Source organism: Caretta caretta, chromosome 28, assembly GCF_965140235.1.
Source record: "Caretta caretta isolate rCarCar2 chromosome 28, rCarCar1.hap1, whole genome shotgun sequence".
Taxonomy (NCBI): Eukaryota; Metazoa; Chordata; order Testudines; family Cheloniidae; genus Caretta; species Caretta caretta.
The window spans coordinates 4192287-4219188 of NC_134233.1; the positions used below are offsets into that span (position 1 = coordinate 4192287).

At 47.0% G+C, this 26902-nt stretch overlaps 2 long non-coding RNA genes across 2 annotated transcripts in view; one reads left to right on the forward strand and one right to left on the reverse strand.

Annotated features, from left to right (window-relative positions):
- Window positions 1-26902, reverse strand: part of LOC142070314 (uncharacterized) — a 334822-nt gene that overhangs the window by 151932 nt on the left and 155988 nt on the right. The gene's annotated exons all lie outside the window — the stretch shown is intronic.
- Window positions 11032-13196, forward strand: LOC142070253 (uncharacterized). Its single transcript, XR_012666225.1, has 3 exons — window positions 11032-11106; window positions 12205-12270; window positions 12986-13196. It is a non-coding gene; the product is annotated as an uncharacterized LOC142070253 (long non-coding RNA).

Genomic DNA, 26902 nt, shown 5'->3' on the forward strand with positions numbered 1-26902 from the left:
TTAATACTATCTGGCCATTAGAAAGTCTTTGGAGCAGGTTTCTTTGCAAATCTTCCTTTGGACTCACAGCATGCCTTGGGAGGTCATACACATTTGTACAGATGTGGGAAAGTGAGCCACGAGTTAAGCAAGTTGCTTGCTGTCATTCAAGTTACTGGCAGAAGGGAGAATTTCGTACAGCAGATATCAGACGGGGAGAGAGGGTGTGATGGTGTTGGGAAGAGATCTCCTTTTTTACCATGCTCTCCTTTCAGGCAACATGTGCCATCTTTGAGGTGGTGTCAGCCCTGCAGTCGAGCAAAGCTGTGCGGGAACTGCTCCCAGAGTTGTTTCCTGTTCTCCTGCAGCAGGTCAGCCAAACCCTCGGACAAAAGCTGCCTTTGCCAACGAGAAGCAGCCCGAGAGAAATCCGAAAAGGGCTACAACTTACTGAGGGCAACCCTTGCCGGTAATTAGAAGGAAGGGAGAGAAACCAAGAGAATTCCAGTAGAGTTGTGTGACGCTCCCGAGGAGTTCCCAGGGTTATGAGGCACCTTACCACCACGTGCCCTTCGAGTGAGGAAGTCTTGTCTGTGCCTGCTGTGGGTCAGTTCCCTGAAACGACCAGGCTCTGGCAAAACAAACCCTGCCACCCAGGCCTCCTCAGACCTCAGTCTCTTTGTACAGGTTAATGACAGGCACACACCCACCCCCGAGTCCTCTGACCATTCCGTATGGTGTCCAGCCCTTTATCCACTGAACTCCCACAGAATTGTCAGGCCTGCTGTTCCCAATGGAACAGTACACACCCGTTTATTACTTCTACTTTAGACTCTGTACTCGATACTTAGACTCTGTACTGCAAAACACACAGCACTTAGATATATTTCTAGTGAAAACAAGAAGGGAGATTATCAAAGAACAGAGATTCCAGTGACCGTCAGTAAGAATGCAAGCAAAAAATGGTTACATTTCAAATGAAATCATAACTTGCTCCTAGAAACTAAACTTAACCAACAGGTTAACCTCCTGTCTAAAGATGTTTCTCACCCAAAGTTCTCAACCAAGCCTGATCGCGACCCCTCTTTCATGAAGCAAACTCGCGGTCCATCTACTTCCTAAGTGAAAGATGTCCCCCAAATAGACTAGAGCAAACCTTTGATGTGTACCCCAAAATTGGGTCCCCACCCCCTGTCTACTTCCTGCTACTTTTCTTTCTTTTAAGTTCTCGCAGTCCTTCTCAACTGAATGTACATTAAGCATGTAGGGTTCACATGTAAACAAACAGATGGATAAACATTTCTTGCCTGAAAGAAAACCATTTTGTCACCTTTCCTGGTGACTAGTCCCAAGACACAGATCCTAAGGATGTAATTTTCAATGCATATCCATGACTCTTTACACAGCATCTGTACATGCGTTTCACAATGATATTGGTGACATGGGCTTTTATTTGAGACTCATGGGGCAATCTTTTAGTGAACTAGAATGTACGTACCAGGTCCCTCGGCACCCACTCTGTGCCCCTCGCCAGTTAACACTAAGATTCCTGAGTCCTCAGTTGACTTCAGCTCTGGTAGCACATTAATGTACATTTCCCACCAATCTCACAACATGATTAGTTTCTCTTCTTGTTGTGTTTCTTTATTCCATGCCAACAAGGTGCTCAAATTACAGACTTCATGGTTTTATAATGTCTCTGAATTTTCCTAGGAAACCAGGATCTCAGCTCTGTTCACGGATGGGCAGCAGGTATCAAATAAACATAAGGAAGTACTACTTCACACAACACACGGTCAACCTGTGGAACTCATTGCCAAGGGATGTTGTGAAGGCCAAAAGTATAACTGGGCTTTTTTAAAAAAAAGAATTAGATAAGTTCATGGAGAACAGGTCCATCAATGGCTATTCGGCAAGATGGTCAGGGATGCAACCCCAAGCTCTGGGTGTCCCTAGGCCTCTGACCGCCAGAAACTGAGACTGGACAACAGGGATTGGATCATTTCATGATTGCCCTGTTCTGTTCATTCCTGCTGAAGAAGCTGGCATTGACCACTGTTGGAAGAGAGTGTACTGGACTAGATGGACCATTGGACTGGCCCAGTAAGGCTGATCTTAGGTAGTGGCCACAGTGGGTCAGGTTTTCAAGATGGGTGCCTCAGTTTTGTCCACAAAACTTGAATTTGTTCAGATGGATGGGTACCTAGCTATGTGATTGCAGGCGCTGCAGACACGAGTATATATTCTGATCATGCTGTTGGCCCATGTGCAGGCCCATTTTAGGTACCTATATGTGACGGGGTGGTAGGCTGTGCCCCGGCCTCTTCCATGGACACAGACTGCTCCGAGTCCCTCCAAAGTGTTCTAGGGATGCCTGCTCCTGAGATCCTGGTGGTAAGGGCTCTGATGACTGTTTGACCCCAACGGATGATCTTAAGTCACCTTTACACTTGACCTTTGTTTTCTTTCTCCTCCCTCTTGTCTATACTTTCGTGTCTAGGTTTCTCCAGCCCCTTTACATATATTTCCTCTTTACCTGGCCCTTCAGGTTTTATTTCCACCCTCCTGGGCCTCCATACCTGCCTTGGTGTCCCTGTTAGAAAGGGATTCCAGTCCATGCCCAGTAGAAGGCAGTGGGGCAATCCATCCACTACCGCTACATGTTTCTGCCTAAACTTCCCCTTAATTTTCAGAGTCCTTAAAATTGGGCAGAATTTATCGTCCCCATGGACACTGGGCAGAATTTCTTGTCCCCATGGACCTGGTATTCAGTTTTGATCCTACCTCTGGGAAGTATCCAGTGGGGTTTCACTAACTCCTGCCTGATTAGCAAACAGGATGAAGCTGTGTCCATTAGTCCCTTTGGTGGCTCCTCCCTACCCAGACCGATACGGTAGGTACTTTCTTTTTTCTTTCCTGCCTGGGAGTCTTGTCCCAACCACAAAACTGGGCAAACCCACAGTCCATTTTAGGACAGTCTCTTTTTAGATGTCCTTCACGTCCATGTCGGAAGCACACTGTCGGCCAAGCTCCCACTACAGTTCCTTGAGGCTCCTCCCTCTTCTTCTTGCTGCCCTTCCCAGCTGTAGGCACTCTTGTCCTTCTCAGATCTAGTCCCTTAAACCACTGACTCACTCTGGGAATGTCCGCCTCTGTAAATTCCTCTCACTTTAACTGTGGGGTCCAGATGAACTGGCTGGCGCCACAGAACCCATCCTCGGATATGCTCAGGGAGACTCTGAAGAAACTTCCAGAATCATGCAGTCCATGATCTCCCCCACAGTCTGAGTATCTGGCCTTACCAATGAGTGGCCCAATCTTTTAATTCCTGTCCAAATGCACAGAGGCATAATCCCTCAATCCATCTTTCAACTCTACATTTCTGGCAGTACTTTTCTGTGGACAGGCCCCACCTCGTCCAGCATGGCTGCCTTAACCATGTCATAATCTCTTGCCTGCTCATCACTAAAAGCCCTGTATGTGCTTCCCCGGTTAAATAGGGTATCAGTTGAAGGGCCCACATTGTTCTGTCCCTAGGAGGTCTCACTGCTGCTCCTTGAAGAGTAACCAAAAACACATCGGGGTTGTTCGCAGGTCCCATTTTACAGTCTGATCTCCTGTTCCTGGTTTCCATTTCCTGTCACAGGACTCACCAAACTTTGGAGGAGTTGTTGCCAGACCTGGGCTTGCTCCCGTATAAATTCCTGACGGCTCTTTTGCTGTTAAACCTACCAGGCAAGGAAAGGCTGTTTTTCTGCCTGGTGGGATTGTTGGAAGGTCTGTCGGGTCTTCTACACCAGTGGTCTCCAAACTGGGGTGCGCGGGATGATCCCGGGGGGAGCGTGGCATTAGTAGCGCCGCCGGACAGCACTCTGCCGTTTTTTTTCCTTCGGCGGCAGCTCTGCACGTCCAAGGCTGGTGCTCCCCTTTGGCGGCCCGCCTGCGGCAGGTCTTCCATCGGTGGCGCGTCTGCGGCAGGTCACCCTGGGGGTGCGTGAGCCAAAACGTTTGGAGGCCACTGTTCTACACCAGCAGTTCTCAACCGGGCTGGTTTTAGCGGGTCTGCCAAGCAAGGTTGGCTTTAGACTAGATGGGGCTCAGGGCAGAAAGCTGAAGCTTTGAGCCCAGCCGGGCTGGAGCCCTGAGGCCCAGCACCTGCACTAAAGCCCCGAGCCCCTGCACCCTGTGGGGTTAAAATCCGGAGCTAGGAGCCCCAAACTCTGATGCCTGGCAGGGCAGAGGCCTGGAACTGGGCCATGGAGTATTTCTAGCATGTTGAGGGTGGGGGGAGGCTCAGAAACAGAAAGGTTGAGAACCCCTGTTCCACACTTCTCTTTGCTGCTTCATCACTTGTTTCAGTGTTCCCTCCATCACCGGACTGCCAAACCTCTACACCGGCTTCTCCAAGAGGCTCTCCATTTGCATAGATAACAGGGAAATCCCTGATGAGCCCCCAGCTGTGACAGAGAGGGGTGTTGCACCCCCACAGCTTCCACAAACACAGACCGTGTTGAGACTTTTTTCCTTCTAAGCACCAACATATAGTCTATTTAATCCCCCTACCAATACATAGCACCTTTATATTGTATCTCAACTTTTTAAACTCTTCTCCAAAAGTCGGGTGGGGGGTAAGGTGTTTCCACTCAGAGACCTCACTTTGTCAGGCTCTCCTAGCTTTTTGTCTTTCTGTTTCTCTTAGGGTGACCAGACAGCAAGTGTGAAAAATCAGGACGGGGGTAGGGCTGTGGGGTGGGGGGGAGGGAATAGGCACCTGTATAAGATAAAACCCCAAATATCAGGACATCTGGTCACCCAAGTTTCTTTCTCTGTCTGTTCCCCTCAAAGGGCTCCTGCCCATGTCCTTTTACACAGTTTCCCTGTTAATGGAATGATTGGTTCCTTGACTCACTAGCCCCAATCTGACCTTGTAATCAGGTACACCTCTCTTCAATTAGGCCTTCTGTGAGGAACAGAATTAGTAGGAATAGTGACCAGAGTGCTGACTCAAGTGCAAACCCTCAGCACTCTGTCACCTCATATCTGGAGATATGACCCCAGAATGTCCATTAGTGATCACCACACTCGATGCCCCCTGTTTCTGGGTCCTGATCATGTACCTTTTCCATATCACTTTACTCTGCTAGTGCCCATAGTCCTTGCAGAAAGAGAAAAAGGACTGCAAAATTTTGTCCCTAGCAAAACTAGTCCTATGAGATGTATGAGACTGAAACTTACCTCCCAGCATCAAGTCCTTCCAGGGACACTGGTGTCCAGGACATTGCCAATGGATGAACTGCCGATTGAACAGCAGACCTGAGAAGTAGCCGGGGCTTCCTGACTCTCTGTTCAAGCTGCACCTTCCTCCTGATTGCTGCAGTTCTGTGCCTCTCTTTCCCCAGGCTTTCTATCAAAGCATTCGAGTCTGTGCTTTTCAAGGGTGGGAATGAGAGACTGGTGAGAGCGCTCAGGAAGCAGAGAACTTGGATTCTTCTGGAAAACCCCAAGACTCACCATGAGGGAGTGTGTCTGCTGGTGAGGTAAGAGATCTAGGAGGCATCATTTTATCCTTGGGAATCAGTAGCCAATAGAGTGGCTGAGAGGGAACCTCCCGTTTATAGCTTTGTGGGTGGGTGGGTGGGGGGTGTCCTGGGTGGAAACACACAGCTCCCACTCCTAGATAGCAGAGCTGTCTGCTCAGAGCAGCTGAGTTTTTTTGAAGTGTGCAATCTAGCCCATGAGCGGTTTCTTTTGTCTTCCAGTCTTCTGCTAAGATCTGGACTCATAACACCTGAGATCACACAGAGCCTCCTCCACTGGGTGAATTCCCCCACAGAAAACCACCGAGTCACCAGCACAGCTTTCCTTGCCCAGGTAAGACACAGGGCTCTGAAGAGTAGTTTCACCATTAGACTGTTGTCTGCCTTTCTTTCGGGAGTTGTACAGTTCTGTTCATAGGAGTAATTGTCATTTTAGACCGTAGAATAGGTCCTCCTTTATATGGAAACCTCACCAGGAACTTCACGATACCTTTCTGAGTCCTTCTCTCTCTGTGGTTTTTATTGCCGTCATTGCCTATACTAGCTACACAACCACAGGTGCTGGCTGAGAGAGATACGGACAGAGTTTGGATGACTGGACCTCTTCTGCCAAGTCCTAGTGCTGATCCTAACCAACAGCTCCTGATTTTGGTTTCGCTCAGCAGATCTTCTGAATGAACCTAGTGTCCTAATACTACCAACCAAGCAACCTACAACTACATTAATGTCTATCTTAGGTTCTCATTACTCTAGTATCTGAGTACCTCCAAACTCTTTAATGTCTGTATCCCCACCACACTCCTGCGAGGTAGGGAAGCACTATGTTTCCTATTTTACAGGCAGGGAACTGATGCACAGAAGGGCTAAGTGACTTGCCCAAGGTCACACAGGAAGTCTTTGAGGGAGCAGGAAATGGAACCTGGGTCTCCTAAGTCCTAGGCTTGTGTGATACCTGCCGCAGCATCCTCCCTTTCCACAGCCTTCCTCCAACATCTGCATCATATTTCCCACTTATGCTAAGCAACTATCTTCGGGGCCCATCCGCTTCTAAGAAAAACAACCTCTCTGTGCCTGTGATGGGCTGTACCTGAGCTTTGAGGCTCCTTACAAGAGGCCCCGTGGTCCTACTACACCCTGCCCCAGGAAAAGAGCCCCCAGTCTGGGTCTGTCTAGAGAGGCTTCATGAAAGCAGCCAATCCGAGCCCATGAGGCTTGGCTAAAAGGAGCTGAAGGGCCTTAGCAGGTCAGTTCCTGGCAGGAACTGGAGGGGCAAGAAAGGGCGCTGCTCTCTGGCCACAGAAATTCAGGGGACAGCCAGAGTTTCATTCTGGCAGCCTTTACTTAAGCTGGCTTTTCAGGAAGAGAGTCCCGAAGAACTTTAACCCTGAGGTGAGGGTGAAGCTAAAAGTGGCCGGTAGGAAGAAGCGACAATGAACTGAAATCAAGCAGTGCCTAGCTCCTGTTTATAGGATCCATGGTTTGGAACCCAGAGTTAGGGGCAGGCCCAGGTTCCCCTACCACCAACAGTGGCATAAGCCCCATGGAGGGGACAATGCTAATGGAGAGCTTGAACAAAGGGCAGAATGTAAAGGACCCAGAGTTGGGGCTGGAGACCCAAGTGAGGGCAATGGGATTGTTCTGGACTACCCCAGAAGGGGTTCCTTTGGACTTTGGGACTCAGCCAGAGGCCTGAGCCACAGAAGGCTCACTGAGGACGGCTGGCAGGGTGCACCGGGGTGAGAAAAGGACTGTGATACCATACCCAGCCACTAAGAGGCTCTCAAGAGGTGAGTGGATCCCTATTCTAGTGCCCAAAAGGAAAGCTCCATGTTTTGTAGACCTTTCTCATTTGTGTGGAATGCTAAAGTTACAGTGTATTATGTGGAAAGTATCAGAGGGGTAGCCATATTTGTCTGTATCCTCAAGACTGGGGCTGTAGGAGGACTCCTTGTTGTTTTTAGCGTATGACATGTCTGCTCAAATTCTATTCCCAATCTTAATGATCCTATTGGGGCTAATGGACAGGTTGATTTCCTTTCAGCTAATGAGTGATCCCATGCTCAGGGAGAAGAAGTTCCTTAAGCCAGTCTTACGCATCTTGGAAGAAAGGTCACATGATAGGAACAGCATTGTCCGGCAGATGGCTGTAAGAGGCCTGGGAAATTTAGTCTATGGGGCACCTGAGAAGGTAAGAGAGAATACTGACTAGAATGCAGCATAACGAGAGAAACCAAGGGAAATAGTTCTTCGGAGTTTACAGAGGCTGCACACAATGCACTAGGCCAAATTCTGCTCTCTCACATACCCGAGTCACCTCTTTGCAGTCAATACAGGGCAAGCTAGATCCTTTGCTAAGCTGGGCATAAGCAAACAATCTGTGCACTTTAATATGACCATGTGTAAATGTCTCCATCTAGGAATAAAAAATGCAGGCCTTACTTACAGGATGAGAGACTCTATCCCAAGAAGCAATGATGCTGAAAACCACTTGAGTCATGGCAGAGAATCAGTTGAACATAAGGTGTCCCAATGCGAAGCTGTGGCCAAAAGGGCTGAAATGATCCTTAGAGGCATAAAGAGAGGAATCTTGAATAAGAGTAAAGAAGTTCTTTTCCCTCTGAATATGATGCTCATGTGAGCACTGCTGGAATGCTGTGTCCAGATCAGGTCTCCACAATTCAAGAAGGATGCTGATAAACTAGAGAGGATTCAGAGAAGAGTCACAAGAATTCTCAAACGATTGGAAAAGATACCTCTAGTGATAGACTCAAGGAGCTCAATCTATTTAACCTTACAAAGAGAAGGTTAAGGAGTGACTTGAGGACAGTCTAGAACTACTCACATGGGGAACACATTTTGAGAATGGGTTCTTCCCATTAGCAAACAAAGGTATAAGAAGATTCAATGGGGGAAAATGAAACTAGACTAATTCAGACTGGTAATAAGGCATTGATTTTTAATGGTAATTTTAATTAACCATTGGAACAATTTACCAAGGGTTGGAGTGGATTCTCTGTCACTAGCAATTTTAAAATCAAGATTGAACGTTTTTCTAAAAGATACACTCTAGTTCCAACAGAGACTATTTTGGGGAAGTTCAGTGTTATGCAGGAGGTCAGGCCGGATAATCACAAGGGTTCCTTTTGGCCTTGGAATCTAAGTAACTAGGAATCTAATGATAGGATGACACAGGTGTATTATGGCACCAAGTTTGGCTCATTGCAGCTCCAACCTGGTCTGAAATATAGCTATAGGTCTCCGGGGGTGGGAGGGGGAGATGAAATTCCCACAGCTTCATAACTGCTAAAGAAAACGTATTAGAAGTGTGATCAGTGATCAGTGTTCTTTAATGTCCTATTTTTGTCTAGGTGAAAAAGCACAAGAAGTTTCTTATGGTCATACTGATCAGGGCCTTAAGTGACCCTTTCAGTTCTGAAGTCATTGGCGAGAGCATGAAAGCAGTGGCCAAAGTCCTGAAGGAGCTGAAAGAGAAGGACATAGGTTCTTCCTTCAGAGACCTCACCCAACAGATCCGGACCTACTTTGACCACGTATGTGACCAGAACTCTCCAGCCCCAGTTCAAGCGATCTTGATTAGACTCCATTTACTCCCTGGGCATTGCTCATGTCAGAGTGAAGAGATGTTTCAGCCCAGGGAAGAGAGGTGTTTTACGGAGGAGGAGAACATTAGGAGGATGGGGATGACATCCCTGCTCCCACAGTCTCCCCCTTCTGTTCTTCTTTCTTGCCACTGAGAACCTCAAAGGAAGTCTGAATACTAGATTAGATAGCTAGATAACCATGAAAAGGGGGTTCCAAGGTACAATAGAGAGTGTTGGGCCTGCTCTATACCATTTTTATGTGAGAGGGTTGGAATGATTCCGTTTTTGCAGAGAATTTTGAGATTTCAAATTTTGGTTTTGTTCCTATTTGTGGGACTCCCTCTCCCCAAACTTCAAAACTCTTTGTGAAGCGGAATTACTATTCTCAACCGAGCTCTATTGAAAGCCTTGGGTCCGGGCAGTCTGCTCTCGGTGCTGGGAACCCAGTTGCTGGGAACCCAGGAACTTGGGCAGCTAGAAGTGCCAGGGAGTTGCAAATTTGAGAGCCAGGGTCCCAGACGCTGTGGGTTTGGAAGCCCACGATCCCAGTCAGCCTGCTAGATCGGCTTCCAAGGAGCTGAATGGGTGCACTGTCAAGACAGCAGGCAGGTTTCTAAGGACCCCTGCCTGGCTTCTGGAGGAATTTCATCAAAATGGAACTGTCGCTAAAATAGTTTGATGAATCAGCAAATTCAAATCAAAAATTCGTGCATGAAAGTGTTTCCGACTAGCTGTAGTTGGAATCCCTCAACTTTAGCGTAGAAGAGATGGCTGTGCGAGGTACGTGATGTGATTGTCCCTTAGTTACTAACTTGTGGGGCTTTCTTGGCTGTAGGAGGACGATGCTCTTCGTTTATTGTCCTTTGTCCTATTTGGCATCCTGGCCCGCCTGACCAAAAGAAAATGGAAGGGCTATTTCGCCGAGCAGGTTAGACAGAGCTGGGTCACACTTCTGCTGCACCTGCAAGACCCGAACCCCAGTGGTAAGACCGAGAGTGACTTATTTACTAAGCCAAAGGAATCTTCCTCCCAATGCCAGGGGAGCTCTGCTATTCCTGCCTGCTGTGGAGGCCCAAATTCTCCCCTCAGTTCATTGCCCTCCTGCTGAGTCAGTTCCCGCCAGGTTGCTCCATGGCTGCCTCACCAGAATCCAAGATAGGTCATGGGTCTGAGCCCGACAGCTCTCTATTCCTGTCTGTCTCTGCACCCCAGGCCCCTGCCTCCCCAGAACAGAAGAGAGACCTGGTGAAGCAGCTTTCATAGGTAGATCTGTTCCAAAAAGACATTGATGCTACCTCCAGGTTGCAGTGGAAGCTCTCCCCTCTATTAGTCATTCCTGCATGTTTTCTGCCAATTACATCCAGATGAATCCCTTTTTATCCTGGAATAGATGAGCAGGCAAGCAGATGAGTTCCCTTTGAATGACCATAGCACTCAGTAGGGAACAATTAAATGGTGTGACACGCTTTCTTTTTTTCAGGAACGCAGAGCTACGTTTCACCTCTGTGTCCCGTTTTTGGGACTGAAGAGGCTCCAAACTGCAGTGAATGAACACCTTGATAGCACAGCTGAGCTGAAGCCTGAGGAGCTCCAGGTGGACATTTGCAGACACCTTGTGAGTGAGCTGTTGAAGTGTCTGAGATTCTTGACTGGAGTGGCGTGTGGTGGTGTAGAGATGTGTGATGGGTAATGGAAATAACGGTCAGAGTGGGATATATGACTGAGGGTGATGGAAAATGTAAATCTGCCACAGATCCCCATTTTTCCCACGTCCACCCAGTCACCTGTTCTTTCTCTGATTTACCTGTGGCTCGTAAAAGCATGTGCTGGCAGTCAAAGGGCACTTCTAGCCAGAGAGAGCTCATGTGTCCCTGATTTCCTCTAGGCCAAAGAGAATGCCGAGCTGCTGGAGAACTTGTACAAAAGCACCATCACGTACTTCTGTAGCAGCTGGGAAGAGATGCGGGCAGTTGCAGCCAAGTTAGCTGGTGAGAGATGATGCCCAGTGTCCCTTTTGGTATTCCCATTGAGGGAGAGAGAAAAAAATCCCACTGTGCAGCCATTAATCTCTCTGTGCCTCAGCTTCCCATACATAAATGGGGATGTTAATATCCCTACCTCTCCAGTGTGGTGGTCGGAGGAAATCATGACTTGCTATAAAGTGCTTTGGGATTGTTGCAGGGAAAGCATGGTGCAGTCATTTAGTTGTAAAGGCTGGGACACTGTCTCGTAGGGCATGTTTACACTTGGAACTGGGGGTCTAATTCCCAGCTTGATGAGACATACCCGCACTAGCCCTGAGTGCTAAAAATAGAGAGTAGCTGCGATGGCAGGAGCAGCAGGAAGTTTAACCACCCCAAGTATGATCCCATCCAAACCCCAAAGTCGATTCTCAAGGTGGCTAGCTCCTCCCACTGCTCGTGCTGCTTTAGCTACATTCTAATTTTAGCATGCGAGCGCTGTCCGAGCTAGAGTGGGCCTGTCCCATTGAACTGGGAGGGATCTCCCTCGCTCAAAGTGCAGACCCACCCACAGTGTTGCTCAGTGCTCTTCACTACTACTTCATCATTGGGAGGCATGCAGCCCACCTGCCCTCAGCGCCTGCTGTTTCAGGTTCCTGGCCACACCACCTTGTCAAGGAGGCAAAAGGTTCCTCCGCTTTGGCCCTGTGCCCTCTTCTCCCAAGCATACCCAGGTGAGACAGGCAGGCGTTGTGCCCTAAGTCTCACCTATCAGTCACCTTGTGGGATCCCTGCTTAGAACTCACTTATTCCTGGCCCCAGTCCTTTGCTCAGACCACTAGACCAAGACACTAGCTTAGCATGTCTCCAATGACTGACAGCAGTGGCAAGAGGAACACAGACTCTTTAAAGCAAATGGGTTTTGTGTAAACATTCTTTAAAAAAAAAGTCTTTCTCATTCTCTTCAGTGTGGACTCTAAACTGCACTAGCATCCTCTTGCCCACAGCTCACCCTTAGGCCCACAGTAGGAGAGGCCAAAGACCTGTCTAGGGGCTGCTAATATCACTTTGCACTCAACAAGGGAAGGTTTTATTGTTGTTGTTTGTTTTCCATTGTGTATTTAGGCATCATCCTGGAACACACAGACAGGCAGCGTATGAAATGGCTGGACCTGGAACATCTGCTGATGTGTAAGTAATAAATACAGCTGAAGTTCTGCTCATCCGTGAGTTCTAAAGGAATTTAGCTGACAAGCAGCTGTAACCGATAGCACTGGTGCAAAGTGCATCAGCCACACGTCAAAGGACAAATTCACTCTTGCCCAGTAGAAAGTCAGCTTTAATTTCCCCTGAAGGAGGAAGCTGCAGAGGGTGTGATGTGAGTCCGTGCATCTCCTGGTTGTCCTGGCAAGGCCCCCTCCGCAGCCAGTGTTATCCACTCTTTGGGCTTTATTGGCTCTCTGTGGACTCCCACTCTGTGATTGGAGCTCAGACAGTGGCTCCTGAATAGAGATGGAAAATAAACTTAAAAGTGGAAGTTATTGAAACAATGGACCTTCTTCCATTTACAGCAGAGTGGATGACTTTCTGGTCGAGTCAGGGTCTCCCCGCTTGTTGGGAGCATGGAAGGGAGGCAATGGAGGAAGCTAAAGCTTTCTTTGTATTGGAGAGCTTCTGTAGCGTGGTATTCAGAGGTAGTAAGTCTCCAGCTATTTCCAGCACAGGTGACAATATGAAAAGTGAGGCATATTCATCTCTCATGTATTTTCCACCCCAATAGAAGGACTGAGCCTAGTTTCACATTTTACCATGTGATCATTCTGCTCTGGTACTTCAAGATTCTGTGATCACGCTTAGCTGTGATTTGACAGTCTGTATACTAACATGTTGTCGTGTGTCATTTCAGCTCTCCAGGTCCTCAAGAAAGACCCAAGTCCCTCTGTCCAGCTGGTGGCAACGGAGGTCATAAGTGACATCTGTCCTGGCCGAGTGCTTGGGGACTGAAGCGGAACGGAGACAAACAGAAGAAGGCGCTCCAGTAGTATAAGGGCCCTACCGTCAATCAAACGTTAACCCCACCCTTGGCCCTCGTAAGCCTTGCCCACCGGTCACTGGAAGTCCCAAGCCATGAGGTATTTCTTCCAGGGTCAAGGCGGACAAATGACCGGAAGCAAGGTGTGTCATGTGACCCCTCTAAGAACTCCTCCCATTGTCCTCTACCAATCGGGATGGGTTTCGCCCTGATAGGAACGCCCCAAGAGAAGATTTGACCAATCAGGGGGAGTTCCGGGGCAGGATGACCTGTCTGGAAGTGGTTCGTGTGACCCCTCTAAGAATTCCTCCCACCACCCTCTACCAATCAGGAGGGGTTTCAGCCACTGGTAACCACCCCGAGAGGAGGTTTGACCAATCATGGGGAGCCCCGGGGTGGGGTGATCTGTCTGGAAGTGGTTCGTGTGACCCCTCTAAGAATTCCTCCCACCACCCTCTACCAATCAGGAGGGGTTTCAGCCACTGGAAACCACCCCGAGAGGAGGTTTGACCAATCATGGGGAGTTCCGGGGTGGGGTGATCTGTCTGGAAGTGGTTTGTGTGATCCCTCTAAGAATTCCTCCCACCGCCCTCTACCAATCAGGAGGGGTTTCAGCCACTGGAAACCACCCCGAGAGGAGGTTTGACCAACTGGGGGGAGTTCCGGGGTGGGGTGACCCGTCTGGAAGTGCTTCGTGTGACCCCTCTAAGAACTTCTCCCACCACCTTCTACCAATCGCGATTGGTTTCGGCTGCAGAGGACTGCCCCGAGAAGAGATTTGACCAAAATGGGGCAGGTTCTCGGATTGGGTGAACCGTCCAGAAGAGGGTCATGTGACCCCTCTAAGAACTCCTCCCAACGCCCTCTGCCAATCATAGTGCAGCACCATCACCCCATAAGTCCCAGCGCTGGGCAGAGGAAGCCATCTCTTACCAAGAAGACATGTTTTAGAAATTGTGGAAAGGCTGAGAGGAAACATGGCCTCCTTTACCACCCCCGTGAGACCTTCAGATTTTGTTTTAGCTCCGAGGACCTTTGGAGTTGTGTGGAGAAAGCGCTACAGCAGTGACAGTTCCGAGGAGGGCCATTTGACTCAACCGTTGATGGCTACGTCGGAACCTGACCCCAAAATCCAAACCTTTGTGAGGCACCCCAGTGAGTGTGACAGCCTCTCATTGTCCATGCCCTAATGTTGGAAGGCGATTGTGGCTTGGGGGAGTCACAAGGTGAACGGGAAAGATGGCGCTCAGGTAAATGAATGATTAAGAAGCGACTGTCGATCATGGGGGTGTAATGGGGTTCGGAATCGACCTGGCATTGCATAAATCTAAAAACAGGCAGTGGGGTGCTTACACTGTTTTTTGTCTGAAAATCTCTCAACAGCTCGACAATGCCTTTCTAGAGGCCTTTGAGAAGTTGCACATCGGTAGCCCTGTGGGAGTAAATCCATCACGCATCAGCTGTTTTTGCTCCTGTCTGAGACCCAGATCTCAAGAGGAAAATCCAGAAAAGGACAAAATTGGAAGAATGAACCAGCTCAGACTCCCTCATGGTAGGGGTCATGGCGTCCTTTGTTTCAGGCGGCTGTAAAAGATTGTGTTAAACCAGGCGATTAATAAAACTTATTTAAATGTGTCAGAATGAACGTGTCCCCCTCCATACTTGTGTTCATAAAAGACGGTCCCAGGAAGAGTCATGTCTCCACAGACGGCTCTGTTAAAGAAAATCTGTTAAACCCCCAGGAAAGTTGGGGGCTTTGACGGGGTCAATCTTCTTTTTCAAGTGGCCAAAAAGCATCATAAAACTTTAAATAGAAGACAGGTAGGAGCTTGGCTTTCACACCAGGATGCTTACACTTTACACAAACCAGCTCGAATACGTTTTAAAAGAACCAAGACCGTTCTTTCAGATGTGGACGCGCAATGGCAGGCAGATTTGGTCCGTATGCACTGGTTCTCCAAACACAACAGCGGTTTTAAGTACATCTTAACAGTGATAGACGTTCTATCCAAATATGCCTGGGCCTTAGGCCTAAAAGACAAGATGAGTGGTGAGGTATCCAAGGCCTTTAAAGCTATTTTTAGCCAAGGTCGCGTGCCTCAAAAATGACAAACTAATCGGTGGAAAGAATTTTGAAACAGACCTTTTAGCAGATTGTTGAAATGGCACAGCGTTAACGCTTTTTGTTACTGATAATGAAGTCAAAGCAGGGGTTGTGGAGCGATTTAACAGAACTTGAAAAAGATGCGGAGGATGTGGCGATATTTTACAGCCCATAACGCCTTTCGCCACCTTGACCTGTTACCTGACTTTATGAAGAGTTACAACCAGAGCTTTTACAGAACTCTACGTACCAGACCCGCTGATGTTAACCCTTCCAATTCTCTGAAGATATGGAAACTGGTTGATAGAGATGGTTTTAAAATAAAACCGGTTGTTGCCCCCTTTAGAAAAGGCGACCACGTGAGACTCTCTAAAACCAAAGGAGCTTTTGAAAAAGGTTGTGAACAGACGTTTACCAATGAGATATTTATAGTGGATGAAGCCTTAACCAGGAGCCAGAGACCTGTATACTGATTAAAAGATTACGAGGATGAGACAGTTACTGGATCTTTTTACCCTGAAGATTTACAAAAAGTAAACCCCAAAGGAGACAGGATTTGCCGGATCAAAAAAGTTCTAGCGGAGAAAGGAAAAGGGAGAAAAAAGCAGCTACTGGTGAAATGGTTTGCCGGGGGGGCGGGGACGATAAGTTTACCAGCTGGGTGGAAGCTTCTCAATTCTGACGTTTAGACACAAACAAACAAAAAGATTCCTCCTGCAAAAACTGAGGGAGAGAAAAATGAGCGACGGCAGGTGTTACATGACTTTGCCCAGCAATGCCAGCTCTGCAGTTTTTCCTCAAAACACCAGCTCGAACTTTGCATTACAGCTAATTAAGCCCTTGGGTCTCCCGGGTGCCTGGAAGGTGGGGTTAGTGGAAATACAACACCCACACAGCTGGAACACTATCCGCGAGAACACCCCTTTTGAAATCACCTTTGAAGATATGGCATAGAGTTTTATCCTACGACGAGGTTATTACTCGTCCATACCCGAATGATTGGATCATATGAACAGTACCGTGGCTCGTCCTCCCCCACCGCCTGAGGTGGTCATGAACTATGACCCTGTGGGTAGAAAAGTTAGCCTTAAATCCGCTGATTTTACTTTTATGTTTTCTACCAGCAGGGAGCTAGCTAACATTCTAGGTTTGGGCCCCAAGCGCAGCGTCCAAAAATTCCCCTTCTGGGCAGACATCACAGGGGGGGTTAAGTCCTTGTATCTGCACACAGTTATTGTAGAACACCAGTTTGTGAGGGACTTTTCTGTTCCCCTGTTATGCTGTGTCCCTGTCTGAGGAAGGAACAATGAGTTTGTCACCATCACCTACGATAAACCTCATCACGTTCCTGTCAGAAAACACCACATCGATACCATTAGCATTGAAATAAAGACAGATCAGAACAGATACGTCTCATTTGTTGAACGGAGTGGATGTGAAAATTAAACTGATGCGCAGTAAAGACGCTTTCTGTTTAATGGGCAGTGCAGCCGAAGGCTTTAAATTGCGCATTGTATCAGCATCGCTTTTTGTGAAGAAAGTACGGATGGCCCTGAGCATTCGTCTGGGGCACGCGGAGTCCCTGCTTACCACAAATGCTAAATATCCCGTGGACCGTGTGGGAATGAAAGTGTTCAGCATCCCCGTGGGCAGCAGGGTCAATAACCAGGAGAACCTGTTTTTTGGGACAGTTACCCAAAATGCTTGTCCTAGGGTTTGTCCTATGCCTTGAGTGGAAGTTACACGAAAAATCCCTTTCATTTTAAACATTATGATATTAATTTTGTGGCCTTGTATGTGGATGGTGAACAGATACCAACCAAGCCTCTGCAACCAGACTTGGAGGCAGGATGCTGCGTGAGAGAATACATGAATCTGGTACAGACGCTGGTAAACACATGACAGATTGTTCTCTGTTAATCGACCGTGAGAAGTTTCCACAGGGTTACATCTTGTTTGCCTTTGACCTGTCTCCCGACCAGGAATGCGCCGATGGCTATTCCCTGATTAAAACCGGGAACCTGAGAGCAGAAATACGTTTTGGGAAGGCTTTAACCATCACCGTCAATCTGATCGTGCATGGGGTTTTTGACAACATCATAGAGAGAAGTCAGAGGAGAGACGTTCTGCTTGACTATATGTGAACATGGACACCGTGCAGCTCTCGTGTGTCTTATCAAGGTGCCTTACACAAAAAAGAATTTCTTAGATGTGTTCCCTTGTGATTTGGCTCCCTGGCGACAAGCTGTCTCAGAGATCCCTAGGTTTGTATTGCACATCCACACAACCAACCTGGTGAACACTGGCTTGCCTTGTGTCTGGCAGAGCGTAACGTGGAGAGCTTTTAGACTCATACGGGCACCCCCCGAAGAGCATGTTGTTTCCTAAAAGCATTATGAAATTTTTAAACAAAAATGCCACAGGCATTATGTTTCACAATAGACAATTACAAGACCCCCCTCTGTCGCCTGCGACTATCACCGAGTGTTTTTCTTACATCATCGGAGCAAGTGTTTATCTTTTGACCGGATTTTAAAATTGTATTCTAACGACTTAGTGCAAAACGACAGGATGGTGATGAATTTTGTAAAAAATACATTTAAATTCTTGGGCATGCCTAGCCTTGCTCAAAATGTGTTTCAACAAGCCCAGACATGTGTATCTTGCAATGCTTTTTATAGCCAGGTTATCCAATATTCTCAGGCATAACAGACAATGTTTTGTTTGGCATTATCCAACACATTTTTTATAAAGTAACTTTTCCCACAGTTGCTAGGCCCCGCGAGAATTGCAGAAAAGGGGTGTTTCCACCTCGTATCCATTTTACAAGCCGTAGGGCAGGGTTTTAAACCCTTCTCCTAGGACCCTCTTGTTGTAAATGACTTTCTGTGTTTTCTTAAGGGTTTTGGTCTCTATTTACCATTGATTTTTGTTCCTTACGATAGAGGGCTGCTGCACCTCTCTCTTTTTTGAGGTGTTTTCTCGAAGGCACGTGTAATAGTCCAGGACTAGATCTTTCAAACTGTCAAAGTTGATCTTTTGACAGTTTGCCAAGTTCAGGGTAATACCTTTGACTTTCATACAGGCTTTTCCTCCCGACAGCTTATACCTGTATGTTTTCGGGCCTGCCAACACAAACTCGGTGATGTGTTGATCTGGCGGGATCTCACTCGTGAGGGAATTTAGAAAGAGTTTAGCGATTTGGCATTTAGCGGGGTTAAACTTGATCTCATGTTGGCACAAACGCACGCCTTCTTCCTGGTAGAAATCGTTCATGTACTTATTTTGTTTTTCTTCGTCTGTGCACCAGCTGGGGTACCCTGAAGCCTCTTGTTTCTGGTGGAGGTGTTATTTGATGAAGTCTTTTCAGAGTACATCAGATTTTTCATTAAAAAGCCAGATTTCATATATTTTTGCCACCGCGTACCCCTTCGCTATGGCCGTGTTCAATTCCACCGTGCACCAAGTCCCCAGGATGGCCCTCTCCTCGTCAGTATGGATGCACATCTCCCGCTGCTCGGTTTCCGCACAGGTTCGGCATAGCGGGAACATAAGCTTGCCACCCACTCTGACAGGTAACAATGGGAAAAAGAAGCCTTGTGTTGGGTACACTTTAACTTTTGCAATTCCAAAATAATTTGCAAGGGGTCCAAATTTGTCATAAACTATATCGGAGTGTTCGAGAGGGTATTCTTTGGTTAAACCCATTAAACTCTAAGGCTGTGTGTACCCTGTCAACACTGGCATAACCGTCTAAAGAGTAGGAGCCTACCTGTAGTTCCCCACCCTGTAAAGCATGCCGTATTTGTATAGTTTCTTTGTGAGAGGTATACAACAGCCACTGAACAGATGGGGTCGAATATCTTTTTCCTGCCTGTGATCATTGTCTGGAGGGAGAAGAGCTACCGTGTTAGGCTCCAAAAACATAAACCTGTACATAGCCATGCAGACAGATGCCAGTGTTATGTACCAGAATGGATCTATACACAGTTTTATCTCGGTGAATTTACCATTTCTCTCTCTACTAGATCTCCCTTCTCCATCTTTTTCATAATCTCTTTTCTGTAGAGGATACAAGGCTGTCTCAAAATTTTGACATCCTGCTGACAGTAATACATGAGCTCTTTCTGCAAGTCAAACGTCTCCTACCTGTGGGCCTGCTACCAGTCGAGAAACTCTGCTTTTTCCCTGGGCATCATGCTTTCTACACCATAGTGCTCCACATGGGGCATAGGCCCCACGTCATTTTGATTTTCTAAAGTGTTCAAAAAATGTGGAAAATACCCTTTGCACCCTTCAAACCCCATCACCTGCGGGAGCTTACCAAGCTTCATGGGCAAGAAGTTTAAAGAGTCTATAAAACGAATGCCCAGGACCTTACCTTCCACACACATTACTTTACTACCCTGAGTGATCAGTTCTAGGCACATCTTTTCCTTCAGTAACTGTCTGATGATGAAGTATGCATCGTAACCTTTGGAATTGTGCGCCTGGAACGTGTAGACCCGGAACTCTTTGCCAATAAAGGTCTGAACAAACATAGAAAGACACTCATCACCCTTAAATTCCCAGGACTTTTCCGGCTTGAGGGACATAGCAAAAATGTAATTGGGAGTGTGCAACCCAGTCTCCTATGTGTATTCAGAATCATAACAAATACACTTTTCTGAGGATTCGGGCTTTCTAAGGCTGTCCATAAAACCGAGGTGACCGTCTACATCACCAGCGATCAAAGCCTGACCCCGCTTATAGCGTTCCCTTTACACCTGTGCCGCTTGTCCACGTAAGACTGACCCTTATCGCACAACGTTTTAGACAGGCATTCAACTTGTTCTGTCGATGCCCAGTCGATGTGTCTGTCTAAACGCTCTCTGGACTGACAATACAGTCTACAGCGAGGAGACCTCAGCTGCACATCCACGCTGTCTGAGCATGTTACGCTCAAGCAGAGGAAGCAGCTGGACCTGCCAGAGTGGCCATGACTGTGCACCGTGGGGCAAAACTCACCGTAATTTTTGCTCCAAACAACTTTTTCACAACCAGAACCCCCTAGTAATGCTCATCGTGCAACAGGATGAAATAAGTCTTGGGGTAAACTGCCCCCCCCCGTTTTAAAAAAGCCCCTTTCGCCGCACACAGCACCACCTGTATGTTGACTCCTAAATGCTGTTCAGACATTGCTACGTCACTGAGCATAATCTTTTTTTCATCTGACCAGCCCAGTTTCTCATGCAACTTTCTCGCCCCCGCTAACGATTCCGCGTCCGTAGGTTTATGGTCGGACATGACAGCCAAGAGTCCACGCGCAAAACACAGATGGGTACCCGTGTAAGTCAGGTCTACTAAACATTGTCTCTTTTTTATGGATGATTTGACTACTGAGGATAGAATTTAAAACTCTATGAGCGGTCCCCACCCCTGTTTTTTTACAACTGTCACAACGAGGTGCAATGTCCCATTGACATGCAACTCTATTGCTCTGTGGCAACTTTGAGGTCTGATTGAAGAAATCCTCAGCAGACAGCTCATCCCTAGTTCTTCAGACCAAAAACAACGGCTTAGTTAAATTACAGCTCTCTAAATGTAACTGAACATAATCATCAGGGCCTACCCTACCATTAACGTCATCGAGAACTAACTGTATCCCCCTGTGTATGGCTTCAACAACCTGCTGAGCTGAATTTATTCGCTCAAGATTGACAAAATGAAATTCCTCACAATACACCGACCCCCCAAATCTAGGTAATTCACGTTGCCAACTTCTCACTCTCTCCATACACACCTCTGCGTTTTCAGGGTTACTTGGGGGTTCCTCTACGGGACCATCAGCGGCATCTTCTACATCAGATGCTATTTGAGAGTCAGACTCCGAGGCGCCTCCGTGAGGGTCATCGGGAGAAGATGGGGACCCATCATTCTAGAGAGCCCTCTGGGGAATTTTCTAAACCAGACTCTGTGTGAGAGTCTGATTCCACCTCTCCATTTTCAGACATGCCAGTTGGAGAGCCTCCAGTCGAGGGCATCTCTTTTTGTCCCCCCTCCCCATTACCTCTTTAGCTCTTTTTAAAATTTTTACAGGGATCCTGGCCTGGAACTTTTTGGCAGCCATTTGTTTGTCCACCAAGCGCTATCCCCCCTTTTGTTTACACCTGAGCTGATGTGTATCCTTGCGGGTGCCCCTTTCCACGACTAGTCACGCCTGCGCAGAGCCAAAAATTGAAATATTTTTCAAAAAGTCACCCACCAAAGCTTTTGCTTTGTTGATGTGCTTTCCAGCCCTCCGTTCTTTTAGACCCCCTGAAGATACACCATTCACCGTTATTCTGAACGAAGCATCATATTTTCCCCAAACCTTTTTTAGAATACCGTTCTTTTAGAACCCCCGAGGATACAACATCCCTCAGTCTTCTGAACGAAGCATCGTAGGTGGGCGTTTTCACTCACGGTTTTCTCAGGGCTTGGTGTGGAGGTGGCCGCTGAGGAACTGGCGTTGTGTTTGCGTGGTTGGTTTTCACCAGAGTTTTTTGTTTTGTCCTTGGCTTTGACGTAATTGAGGTTTGGACTGCCCTGATGCTTCATCTGCACTCTTGTGCTGTTTTGAGTTGTTAAAGGTCTCAAAGCAGATTTCTGGTTCTTTGGCTGGTCTGGTGGAGGTGTCCCTGTAGCTTTGACTACAGCATTGTCAGGAGAACTGCACATACCCGATTAGGGGGGAAGGGACATATTACAAAACTTAACTTTACCATCTTTCTCACCCACACCGATGTATTTACTTAAAATACAAAACCTCATAACCTCACAAACACCATATATTTACTGGGCTTCATCCATCCATCTGGGGAATTTTTCTTTTCAGCTGTCTCTTTTCTTTTTCTTTTAAGCTTGTTTACCCTCTGGTCTAAGGGTCTCTCATGTTTTCACCGTATGGTGGAGCAGACAATATGATGATGATGATGATTGATGATGATGATGATTATTATAAATCACATGAAACTGTCTTGTAAAGTTAAAAATAAAATATTCATTAGGGTGTTTTTCTATTTAAAAAGTCAGAGCTTTCAAACAAAATAATCCATTTCAGGCTGCACAACAAACAGGAGTTTTGAGTTTATTTCTACCACTTTAAAACAAAAAACAACAAACCCGCAAACATTTTTTTTAAATACACCTCATTTTGCAAAATAAAAACCAAACTGCTTTTAAAATCAACTTTTAAAATCCAGTTTAAAATATATTTTGCACAGTAAAAAAACACCCTGTTAGCTTGAAACACACAATTACTATCAGTTTGCAGCCATATACTTAAAAAGAAAACCCACCTATCTTTTTTTTATACAGAGAGAGAGAGAGAGAGAGTTTAAAACACAAAAAGAAAAGGAGGACTTGTGGCACCTTAGCGACTAACCAATTTATTTGAGCATAAGCTTTCGTGAGCTACAGCTCACTTCATCGGATGCATACTGTGGAAAATACAAAAGATGTTTTTATACACACAAACCATGACAAAATGAGTGTTTATCACTACAAAGGGGTTTCTCTCCCCACACCCTACTCTCCTGCTGGTAATAGCTTATCTAAAGTGATCACTTACATTGTAAGGAAACCTGGATTTGTGCTGGAAATGGCCCACCTTGATTATTAATGTGTGTGGTGGGGTTTTTTGGTTGGTTGTTTTGGGTTTTTTTGGTAAATATAGTATTTTAAACTTTTAATGGCTTTGAATTGCTAGAAAGAGTGACCCATAGCATTCAAAACCACTCCTGGGTCATATTTAAACTGTCCAGTGGAGTTCTGCCAGTTCCTGGGTCCTTTAAACTGTCCAGTAGAGTTCTGCCAACTCCAGGGATTATATTTAAACTGCCCAATAGCATCTGCGAATTCCTGAGGTTTTATTTCATTTCATATTAATCCGAACTCACCCACCCACCTCCCTTACTATGGGTGCACACCCATCAAATTTATCCCTATAGCAACAAGGGTAAGGAATCACAGTTACCTTCACTATTCAGTGGGGCTGTGGTTAAAACCATTCAGTTCAACAGGATGAGTCAACTCTGTTGTACTCAAACACATGTCTGAACCATCCCTGTTTTGTTTTCGTGTTGTAAGCAGAGGCAGGATGAGCTCTACCCTGACATCTGGTGGTGAGTTGTGGAAAAGGACTTCAGGAGCTGATCTCGTTTGCACAGGCACACCCACCCCGCCTAGCATGAGCCCACAGGAGCCCAAACGGTCACTTTGGCTGCTGTGGGATCCCCAGTGTCTCTGTTATTGGGGCAGGAAGAATAAAGTGTCGTTATCCTGATTATGTGAATCAAGGACAGTGGAACTGTCCTTGGCCTTTTATGACGGAGGGACTCACCATCAACTAAGTAGCACTCGCTAGGCAAGGGACAAGGATTGCAAAAGCCAGTGAATTGAGAGAGTTTGAGGATGGAGGTTTGTGCCTAGTGGTGTGAGCCCCCTTCTGAGGGCCCCAAATACCAATTGTACCTTCTCTCCATTATGTAATATCAGAGAGAATTTTAATTCTATTAGGAGTTTGGTTACAGACTGCAGATCTGAATTCACTTTGGGTTCATGGTGCCCCAGCTCTGAGGCCCACTACTACTTAACACAGTATTCAGTGATTTCAACTTGTCGTAGGGGAGCTTCAGTGCCCCACTGGTGGGGGCTTGACCTGTTTTTGAATTGTGTTACTGGAATGGAACTCCTAGATACTGAACCTAGACCCTGTTGTTGCCAACTCTGATGGGCAGAAGGGTTACACTGTAAACACATTTCTAGGATTTGTTCCCCTCCCACTTCACAGCTTGTTGCTGTAAATGGGTCTCTTTTACACAAAGACACAAGAGCTAGGTTCTCACAAACCATTTTTTTTCAATTTAAAAGTCATACAGCTTCTTGAAAACAAACCCAGATCTCCATTAAAACTTTTAGCTCACTTACGGGCCAGAGACCTTCTAACAGAAACACAGATAATCACAAAGCCCTTTTCATTCGATTTTTTAAAATGTACAGCGACCAAGTTTGATATTGCATGTTTGTCCCCTCATCATTCTCTCAATTAATCCTTTTAGATTTCTTACAAATAGTCTTTTTCTTAAGCAGGGTTCTGTCAGTTTTTGTGTGGACCAGACGGTCAATGTAACGCTGTAAGCAGGCATCTTCCATTTTGGACATTTTCTTTAAAACACGGTCAGGGTCTCCACTGAATTGCACAGCATTTCTCAAGGTCACCGCTTGCGCTAAATGTTCTTGGGTTAGGCACAGATGTTGCATAACATAACCTATGGCAATAATAGTGTTCAATAAGCTTTCCAAACACAGCTCAGCACACAGGCCCCAGAGCTTGCAGTTTCTATCCATTGAAGTCCAAGTCACACAGGCATGGTGCCATTGGGCTGGGGCATTTATGACACAGCCCTCACCATTTTCAAAAAGCTTTTCCCCAAGACAGTGATGAAGAACAGCATAAACAGCAACGTGTACAATAGTCCGCATAACATTTTTACGCTCATGACGTGGCACTGGCTCAGCGAGTTCCATGCCAAGCCTCTCCTAAACTCCTCATAGCCGTCCTCCTCGGAGTCATCTTCAACAATTTCTAGCGGCGTTGAGCAAAAACAAGGCGGGCCTGGTTCACCTTCGCTGTTTGATGCAACTCCGTCCAGGGCCTCCGGGTCCTCTAGAAAGGCATCGTCAAGCTGTCGAGAGATTTTCAGACAAGAAACAAGCGTAAGTTCCCACTGCTTGTTTTTAGATTTACACAACCCCTGGTTCCTAACCCCATTACACCCAATCATCGACCGTCGCTTCTTAATCATTCATTTACCTGAGTTACGTCTTTTCCATAGACCTTGTCTGCCAGTGCCTCCCCCACGCCATGATGGCCTTCCTCCTCCAGGGTGGCGGATGACGAGAGGCCACCATGCTCATGGGGGTGTCTCATGAGCAGTTGGGCTTCAGGGTCGGATTCTGGCATATCCATCAATGGCTGGGCCAAAGGAATCCCCTTGGCTTCTCTCTCATCCTCTTCAGATCTGTCGCTGCTGTAGCGCTTTCTCCACACAACTCCAAAGGTCCTCGGGGCTAAAACAAAGTCTGAAGGTCTCCCAGGAGTGGTAAAGGAGTCCACGTTTCCTCTCAGCCTTTCCACAATTTCTAAAACATGTCTTCTTGGTAAGAGATGGCCTCCTCTTCCCAGCGCTGGGACTTATGAGGTGATGGTGCTGCACTCTGATTGGCAGAGGACGTTGGAAGGGGTCCTTAGAGGGGTCACACGACCCTCTTCTGGGCGGTTGACCTCGTCCCAGAACCCACCCTATTTTGGTCGAATCTCCTTTCGGGGCTGTCCTCTGTGGCCAAAACCCATCGCGATTGGTAGAGGGTGGTGGGAGGAGTTCTTAGAGGGGTCACACGAGCCACTTCCTGACGGGTCACCCCGCCCCAGAATTCCCCCCAATTGGACAAATCTCCTCTCGGGGTGGTCCCCAGCGGCTGAAACCCTTCCTGATTGGTATAGGGCAGTGGGAGGAGTTCTTAGAGGTGTCACACAAACCCCAGAACTCCCCCTGATTGGTCAAATCTTCTCTCGCGTCGTTCCTGTCAGGGCAAAATCCATCCTGATCAGCAGAGGACAGTGGGAGGAGTTTTTACAGGGGTCACATGACACACCTTGCTTCCGGACATGTGTCCGCCTTGACCCTGGAAGTAATACTCCCATGAGGTGGGACTTCCAGTGACCTGTGTGCAGGGCTTACAGGGTCAAGGGGTGGGGTTAACGTTTGATTGATGGTAGGGCTTTTATACTACTCGCTCCTGCGACCCAAAATTGGAACAAGAGAGACTATAATACTGGAGAGAAAGAAAGGAATGTTTTAAATGTTTTAAATCCTTGTACTGTGCTGTAAATTCTTTTCCCCAAATTAATTCAAAACATTCATTTGTATTTTTTATTTTTCTATTTATTTTGTTGTTTTAAAGCACGATACAGCAACTATAATACTGGCCAGTATTATTCTTTTATAAATAGAATACAACAACCCTAATACTGGCCCGTATTAGCCATTCTCCTACTCTTCAGATGCTGTAAGGGAGAGAAGGATCAGGCCCTGTAAAGTAGGCTGGGTTGATTTTTTATGATTCGAAGTGTTTTTATTACACATCAGGACATCTAGTCATTCTGATTTAATTGGGGATTGGTCCTGCTTTTGAGCAGGGGGTTGGACTAGATGACCTCCTGAGGTCCCTTCCAACCCTGATATTCTATGCAGCCTCTGGACAAGCTCAGTGATAAGCATGTACATTACACTGCTTGCTCAGGGGTCATTACTATAGAAACAGCCAAGTACTGGCCCAGATCCTCAAATACACCTGAGCTTTAGACTCTGGGTTGTTCTAACTTACTCTGTCTTGTAAGAGCCATTGCTGTACGGGAGATTGCTGGAGCACCGGGGTCGGTAACGTTTGGCACGCAGCCCCCCAGGGTAAGCCCCCTGGTGGGCCGGGCCAGTTTCTTTACCGGCCGCATCCGCAGGTTTGGCCGACCGCGGATCCCACTGGCCGCGGTTCCCCACTGCAGGCCAACGGGGGCTGCAGGAAGCCGTGGCCAGCACATCCCTCGCCCCGCGCTGCTTCTCGCAGTAAAACAGAAGGTTTATTAGATGACAGGAACATGGTCTAAT